We start from the raw sequence: 7505 nt of genomic DNA, 5'->3' as shown, positions 1-7505 counted from the left end.
GCACTTGCAGTCCCAGGTACTCAGGAGGCTGAGGCAAGAGAATTGCTTAAGCCCAAGCGCTGGAGGTTGCTGTGAGCTGTGATATCACAGCACTCTATCAAAGGCAATAAAGTGAGACTCTGTCTCTAAAAAAAAAGAAAAAAGGGAATAGATCTCTCTAAATGTGGTATCCTATGGTCATCCTTATGGGGTAGTAAAGACCAACGAGGTATGCCTGAGATGCATAGAGCCTGTTGCTATCATAATTCGTACCACATATCGTATAGACCTATTCACAGAATCTTGAGTGTCCACTCTCCTTTTTCTAGACTCTGTAGTGACCCCCTGGGACATCATCAGGGCAGGCCCTAGGGCAGTCTTCCTGTCATGGTGGGAGCTCTGTAGTGTTTGTGTGCCATGTTGGTACAAGCACAGGTCTTGGTGTTGGGATCCCAGTTCTGTTCTTCATTTATTCCTGCACAGTGTCACCTTGGCCAAATCACTTCACCTCCAGGCCCAGTTTCCCCTTATACAAGATGGAGGGTTTGAAGTAGACAGTCTAAGAATCCTGGTTTCCTTTCACTGACCTCAGGTCTTTTGGCAGATTCCACCATTATGGCATACTTCACATTAGTTACGTTTTAGGATGGCTCTTTTCCTGTTGACAGACAAAGCACCTTAACTGAAGCCAGTATCACCGTATGGTAATTTATTACTGACCCCACAATAGTTCTATAGCATATTATAGCTTTCATATATCCATCTTGCCTTTTTGATCCTTACAGCAGGAAAGATGCCTTCTCCATTTAATGGGAATCCGGTGAGAAAAGTTAAGTTACTTGCTCATGGTTACATCAGGAGTAAGAGGCAGGCTTTGGACTTTCAAATCTGAACTTGACTTCTAGGTTGCTGATGTGACTTTGGGCAAGTCTTTTAACTTGTAAATGGCTATATTAATAGCACCGTGTTCTGAAGATTCAGTGAATGAATTCATGCCTTACAGCTCCTCTTCCTATCTGCAGTAGCACCATTGTCATTCCAGGGCTTCTTTACTCACATCATCTGTCCTCCCTTTTATTACCTATTGATTTTATTTATTTATTTATTTATTTATTTTTGTAGAGACAGAGTCTCACTATGTCGCCCTCAGTAGAGTGCTATGACATCACAGCTCACAGCAAGCTCCAACTTCTAGACTTAGGTGATTCTCTTTCTCAGCCTCCCAAGTAGCTGGGACTACAGGCGCCCTCCACAATGCCCGGCTGTTTTTGTTGTTGTTGTTGTTGTTGCAGTTTGGTCAGAGCTGGGTTTGACCCTGCCACCCTCGGTATGTGGGGCTGGCACCCTACTCCCTAGCCACAGGCGCTGCCCATTACCTATTGACTTTTGTAAATAGTATTTTTGTATAAAGAAACTGCCTTTGGGACCTTCTGCTACTTGGTTTCTTCCCTGATGAGACTCTCAGGCCTAGCTGGAGCCTTACTGAGAGCTCTGAGCCACAAGGCTTTTTGGGCAACCTCCAGTGCTCCCCTCGGAACTAGAGGTTTTTCTCCTACTCTTCAGGAAATGCCATTGCGATGACTTCCACAGACTGCTTCCTGTCCCAGCCCTGCAGCCTGTAGGCAAGAGTCCCAACTCTGCTGGCAACAGTGTGGAAACTGGAAAGTAATGTCCCTAGAGGCGCCCCCCTCCTCCAAACTACTTTTTTTGACCTGTCGCTCCCTTTCCTCTTGTCAATTACTTTCTTTACTTTCCTTCCCTTCCCCGTTCACCTAGCTTCTCCTTCCAGCCTGTGGCCATCCCTTAAGATGTAGAAAATGCCTTTCTGCTTAGTTCTGCTAGGCCATTTCTCCCTACCCCAGGCTAGGCTGTAGAGAGTCAGTCAAAAGTCCTGGCTTCTCTCCTTGGCTTCATCACTTAGAAGCAGTTTTTTCAGTCATGGACTTCCCTAGAGAGCCATTAAATCTGTCACTTGCAACACCCTGTTTCATCCATTAACCCTGAGTTCCCCCAGAGTCCCCACCCCACCTCTACTTAGGATGGGATTCTTAAAGAGAGATCTAAGAGGTCTGGCACGTATACATTCTGCCTTATGGAGATTGATGACAAAGGGTGGAGTGAAACTGAGCCTGCTGCCCCCTTTCCCCATCACCTTTCAGGAGGAAACTAAAAGGTTGAAAACCTTGTTGGACAATCATCTGAGGAATGGGAGTTGGTTTGGGAGGAGATTGGAACGCACTCAACTATGCCTCAGATCCTTTGTTCCCCTCTTGAAAGGCAAACATTCCTCTCCCTCCTCCCTGGCCACACACACATACACACGTGCCTTTGTTCCCCCAAGTCAAGCAGAGTCAGTCAGGGCCAGGAACACAGTGTCCCTTCCAAAGAGCCTGACTCCCTAGAGGCTGATCCCTTGGTCAGTGAGCCTGGCATTTTTACTTAGGAGCTTCATGTCCTTTCCATAGGAGAGTCTCCTGGAGGCTAAAAACTGACCTACAAACAGCTGCCCAGGGACTTCTCTGTAATTCATGAGATTCCCATGTCCCACAATTAAACAATTCCTCCCTTTTTTTCCACTGGTGATTAATATTATTGTTAACATTACTATTAATAGCACCTAACATTTATTGAATGCTTACCCTACCAGGCATTGTTCAAAGTGCTTTACGTGTATTAATTTCAATCTCACAGCAACACTCTAAAACAGGTCCTGTTATTATCCCAATTTGACAAATGAGGAAACTGAGGAACAGAGAAGCAACTTATGCAGTTATTAAGTTCCAAATCCCAGGAGGATAGCTTCCAAGCATTCACTCTTAAACATTGCATGTGTTCTCTCCTCCAGTTCACCATTATCTGGATGGTTGTTGGCATTTATCCCATTCTCACTATACAGCAGTCCTTTGGTGGACATCATCTCTGTTACTGTCCCAATGACCTTATCATTATAGGACTCAGAGATCTGAGAGGGCTCATAACTACTGGAAGGCAGTGTCAGGATTTGAAGCCAAATCAGTCTTGCTCTAGCAATGGTTCTCAACATTCCTAATGCCGTGAGCCTTTAATATAGTTCCTGTGGGTTGTGACCCACAGGCTGAGAACCACTGCTCTAAAGCCTATGCTCTTTATCACTAATCCTTAAAAATCCTACCAGGTGAGTGGTGTTTTCTTTGTTTTATGGTTGAGAAGGTAGAGCCTCAGAGGCTAGTACCAAGAAGAGCCAGGATTCAAACTTGAGTTTGTGGTTTCAGAACAGTCTACTGCTTAGTATTCCATAGTATAATAATAATTTATTTTACGTGCATGATAATAATTCATCACACTCTTTTGTATACGTTATTTCCCAGTGGAATAGGTGAGGTACATTTCCAGAGAGGAAATAAGGCAAAAGGGCTTAACACACAGTAAATGGCAGCATCAGATTTAGAATCCAGGTTTTAGCTTTTGACAGAATTTTAATGGATTTATGGCTTGGACCTCTTCTCAGAATTTTGTTTCTTTTGTTAAATCAGCAAATACTGATGAAGGCCTTTTTTTTTTCTTTTTTTTGAGACAGTCTCACTTTGTCACCCTTGGTAGAGTGCCGTTGCATCTTAGATCATAGCAACTTGAGAGTCTTGGGCTCAATTAATTCTCTTGCCTCAGCCTCCCTAGTAGCAGGGACTATAGGCGCCCACCACAACGCCCAGCTATTTTTCGAGATGAGGTCTCACTCTGGCTCAGGCTGGTCTCAAACCTGTGAGCTCAGGCCATCCACCGGCCTCAGCCTCTCAGAGTGCTAGAATTAGATGCATGAACTACCGCACCTGGCCTTGATAAAGACCTTCTATGTGCTAAGTGCTAGGGATTCTGTGGATATTGTTTGTGGTAAGTAGGACTGAGTCACATCCCTCAATAGTCTGTTTCCATGCTCCACACCTTGGGCTTTGTTGGCGTCCCTCTTCTGTCTTCTGAGTCATTCTTTGTGCATCACCCATCTGTCCCCTCAGCTTCCAGTCACAGCAAGCAAGTTTCATTTTAGTTTTATTAATCACCTTCCACACACACATAGACTAAACTCTGAAGTGCTTGAAGTAGCTTGACTCCTTGCTGGTGACATAATACTAAGAAAATCAGCTTTAAATTCTCATCCATAAACCTGAGAGAATGCCAATTTACCAGAGTAAATGAGGCCTTAATGAGAAAATGACATGCAAAAGATTTTAGTAATAGGAACAGGTACTCTGTGTTGAGTACTTGCTCCCAGGGGTCAGGGAGGCTCTGTAGTATGTCCACAGTGCCACATCTTATAAGAAGCAGAGCTGGGTCTTCAACTGAAATGTGTCTGATGCAAAAGCCTGTCCTCATTCCACTGCATCATTACTTCTTTTGCAGGCCCAGACTGGCTTGTTTTACCTGACTGGCACAGGGCTTGGGGTTGGGGCAAGGGCTCAGTCTGCTCAATGAACATGAAGCGTTGTTATTATGAGATACGAGTCAGGCTACCAAAAAAATGTGTCTGCCCCTAAGGAAGTGAACAGTAAGAACAGACCAGAATGAAACACTTGGTGAATGGCTTGAGGCAAACTGCCAAATCTGTGTTGTAGGCTCCAAAAGCAGAAGAGGTTAGACCTGCTGGCTGTATCCCACAGGTGCCCTGGGACTCTGCCAAATGGACCCACTTCCACCATCAGCTACCCAACTGATTTTTCTCCACCACACCTTACATCATTGGCCTTCCCCTTTTCCCTAGCCAACTGCATGGTCAATCCAGGCTCTCCTGCACCCACAGTGAGTCAAAAAGTGTATAGGTCACTAGAGGCTTGAATAATCATAGCTTTTTCAGCAATGTGGCTTTATACAATTCACACTGAGGTCTCAGTTTCCTCCAATAAAATAAAGATAATAAGTTCTTAGTGAAGATAATAATCTTTTCCTCAGCTCAGCGCCTGTGGCTCAAGCGGCTAAGGCGCCAGCCACATATACGTGAGCTGGTGGGTTCAAATCCAGCCTGGGCCCGCCAAACAACAATGATGGCTGCAACCAAAAAATAGCCAAGCGTTGTGGTGGGCGCCTGTAGTCCCAGCTACTTGGGAGGCAGAGGCAGGAGACTCGCTTGAGCCCAGGAGTTGGAGGTTGCTGTGAGCTGTGATGTCACGGCACTCTATCCAGGGGGAACAGCTTGAGGCTCTGTCTCAAAAAAAATAATAATCTTTTCCTCATGGGCTTGCTGTTTTTCCTGTCCAGATCACTCATCCTGTGAATCTGGTCAGAATTCTCTTATCATTCAGGTCTCAACTCAAATACCACCGCCTCAGAGGCCACCCATGTTTACATGTTTACCATCTGTCTTCTCCAGTAAAACATAAGCTCCAAAGCTCCCAGAGTGTGGAGGCTTTGTCTTGGTTTTCTTTTCATCCCCAGCATCTAGTGGAGGGCTTGGCTCATAGGAGACTTTTTTTTTTTTTTTTTTTTTTTAAAGACAGAGCCTCAAGCTGTCCTCCTGGGTAGAGTCCTGTGGCATCACAGCTCACAGCATCCTCCAACTCCTGGGCTGAAGCGAGTCTCCTGCCTCCGTCTCCCAAGTAGTTGGGACTACAGGCACCTGGCTATTTTTTGGTTGCACCCGTCATTGTTGTTTGGTGGGCCCAGGCTGGATTTGAACCCACCAGCTCAGGTGTATGTGGCTGGCGCGTTTGAGCCACAGGCGCCGAGCCACTCAGCAAATACTTTTTGAAGGAATGAGTAAAACTGTGTAGGCCACCTAGCACAGGGCCTGACATATAATATGCTCAGTGTTGGGCATCGTTATCTATTAGAAGGATGTGGACCATGAAGTCTTTAGGTGAAAAAAAGTGCCAAGGGCAGGCTAGATGGATAAGAACCACCCAGACAGATCTGGAGGGTGGAATATGAGTATGAAGCATTTGGGAGATGGTGAGGAGGCAGACTTGGCTGGAGCTGAAGAGTGTCTGGGTTGGTGGTAAAGGTCAGGAAAAGGGATCAGATGACTGATGAGAGAGTCAGAGGAAGGAGGTTGGCTGATGGTAGAGATATGCCCAGTGGGAAGAGGCCCAGAGCACCTGTGGGATGTAGTAAGTCTCCAGTAACCCCTGGGAAAAAGAATCCCAGCCCAGGACTCAACAGGCAGAACTACTCTAGAGAGAAAAGTCAGAAGCACCTATAACCTGCAGATCAGGTAAGCTGCTCTGGTTGTTAGTTTGGGGCTCATGGCCAGGTGCAGATTCAAAGGATTGATTGAAGCCTTTTGGCAACTCTGCCCTCAGCAGGGTAAACATCACCTATCTCCTGCCACCTGCAGTGACAAATGCCATTAAGGTACCCCAGGCAGGTCCAAAGGGACCCAGCTTTCTTGCTGTCCTAAAGAGTGAGAAATACCCTCCAGGAAAGGCCACTCCTTTCCAGCTCCTTAATTCCCTCTTTGAAGGCCTGGGGGCAATAAATAAGTTACCTTCTGCCCAAGAGGTCCCGATAGTTCTGGGCCAAGGAAGGCAGGGTAGGGCATTGGGAGCCGTTGACAGCTGGGCTCAGCTGGGGGGAGGGGTCGTTTGGAACAGGTGCAGATTTCGGGGCATGAAGGGAAGTAGGGATCTTGGTAGGCTGCAAAATTTCCCTCCCCATCCCCCATCCCCAGCTGGCTTCTCTAGGAACCTGATGACCTAGTTACAATGCTTAGAAATTGTCAGCTTAGCTTGCAGTTCAGGGCTGTGCCAGCCTCTTCTCTCTCTGAGGATTCTTGGGTCCTAAAGGTGCCTTGGTATTTCCCCAAGGCAGCTCCATGCAAAGGACATACACCATATCACATGTGCAGGCTTCTTGCCCAAGGGAGGAAGGAGCCAATAAGGTTCCTTCCCTTCTTCCCTGGTGTGCCTCCACCAGCCCCAGGGAGAAGTGACTCCCTTACCTCCTTCTATTTCTCTTTATTGGGTTGTGGGTGGCAAATGGAGGTCATAGGCTTCTTCCCTCGAGGGTTAGCAAAGAGGGAGGGATAGCTTGAGCATATATAACCATTCTATTCTGTCCTTACCTCTGTCCTGTGATGTTAAAACCTGATGGAAAGGGATAAGGAAAACACTGCCAAGACCTGCTCAGGAGATTCCAGCCTTCCCAGGCAGTTAGCTGCTTCTGTAGTCCTGGTGTCTGCCTTGCCAGTGCCTCCTTGAGAAATTTCATCACTGGTAAGAGTCAGGTACATTTGACAAATCAGTGTTCAGTCTCGCTTGCTTCAGTAGTTATTTCATTATTTCATCTCTCCCAGCCTTAGTTTCCTCATCTATAAAAAAGGGATAATAACATATAGGGCTTTTCTTGAGACACTTTTTTTTTTTTTGAGACAGTCTTGCGCTATTATCCAGGTTAGAGTACAAGTACAAGTGCATAGCTCACTGCAGCCTCAAATTCCTGGACTCTAGGCTCGGCGCCTGTGGCTCAAGTGGCTGAGGCGCCAGCCACATACACCTAAGGTGGCGGGTTCGAATCCAGCCCGGGCCACCAAACAACAATTATGGCTGCAACCAAAAAATAGC

Source organism: Otolemur garnettii, unplaced genomic scaffold, assembly GCF_000181295.1.
Source record: "Otolemur garnettii isolate 467f Iridium unplaced genomic scaffold, OtoGar3 scaffold00025, whole genome shotgun sequence".
Taxonomy (NCBI): domain Eukaryota; kingdom Metazoa; phylum Chordata; class Mammalia; order Primates; family Galagidae; genus Otolemur; species Otolemur garnettii.
The sequence above is the reverse complement of the archived record's forward strand: the minus strand, read 5'-3'. Positions refer to the sequence as shown.